Genomic DNA, 1,010 nt, shown 5'->3' with positions numbered 1-1,010 from the left:
TATCTAATGCTTAAATTTACAGCCCCTAAAAAAAAAAAAAAAAAAAAGTAAAAAAACACATCTGATGCACATTATTTATTCATAATTTTGTAGAAGTAGAGTTACAAATATTTTGCAAGATGGGAATTCATAATTACGACTTCCCAACTTGTAAATACAAACCTCAAAAAATGTAGAAGTGAAAGCTCAGGTCTCGCAAAGCCTGTCAAGAAATGTTTGACAACAAAACTAGGACCATTAAGGTTTTTTTTTTTTTTTTTTGCAACTGGATTATTTCCATGACCCTAAACACATTTTAGCCCCCAGACCTCATTACAAAAATGTGCTGTGATATTTTAACTTTTAACATTTTAAATGAAATACCCTCATTACCACAATACAGTATTTTTTTTTTTAAAGATTTTTAAAGTCAAGCATTAAAAGGCAGGAGAACACATACTAGATAGATGTGTACATATTTTTTAAATAATATATAATTTTGTCGGCTCTGATAACCTTGTGGTTAGTGCGTTGACATATGTGACCCTGGAGCACAAAAGCAGTCTTAAGTCGCTGGGGTATATTTGTAGCAATAGCCAAAAATACATTGTATGGGTCAAAATGATTGATTTTTATTTTATGCCAAAAATCATTAGGATATAAGTAAAGATCATGTTCCATGAAGATATTTTGTAAATTTCCAACCGTAAATATATTAAAACTTAATTTTTGATTAGTAATATGCATTGCTAAGAACTTAATTTGGACAAATTTAAAGATGATTTTCTCAATATTTAGATTTTTTTGCACCCTCAGATTCCAGATTTTCAAATAGTTGTATCTCAGCCAAATATTGTCCTATCCTAACAAACCATACATCAATGGAAAGCTTTCAGATGATGTATAAATCTCGAAAAATGGACCCTTATGACTGGTTTTGTGGTCCAGGGTCACATATAATGCCTCGAGGTCTTTTGCCGATCCCACTTCCCTCTCTCCACCCAACCTTTCCTGTCAGCTCTCTACTGGCC

This window comes from Sinocyclocheilus anshuiensis, unplaced genomic scaffold (genome assembly GCF_001515605.1).
Source record: "Sinocyclocheilus anshuiensis isolate Anshui unplaced genomic scaffold, SAMN03320099.WGS_v1.1 scaffold2031, whole genome shotgun sequence".
NCBI classification, from domain to species: Eukaryota; Metazoa; Chordata; class Actinopteri; order Cypriniformes; family Cyprinidae; genus Sinocyclocheilus; species Sinocyclocheilus anshuiensis.
The sequence above is the reverse complement of the archived record's forward strand: the minus strand, read 5'-3'. Positions refer to the sequence as shown.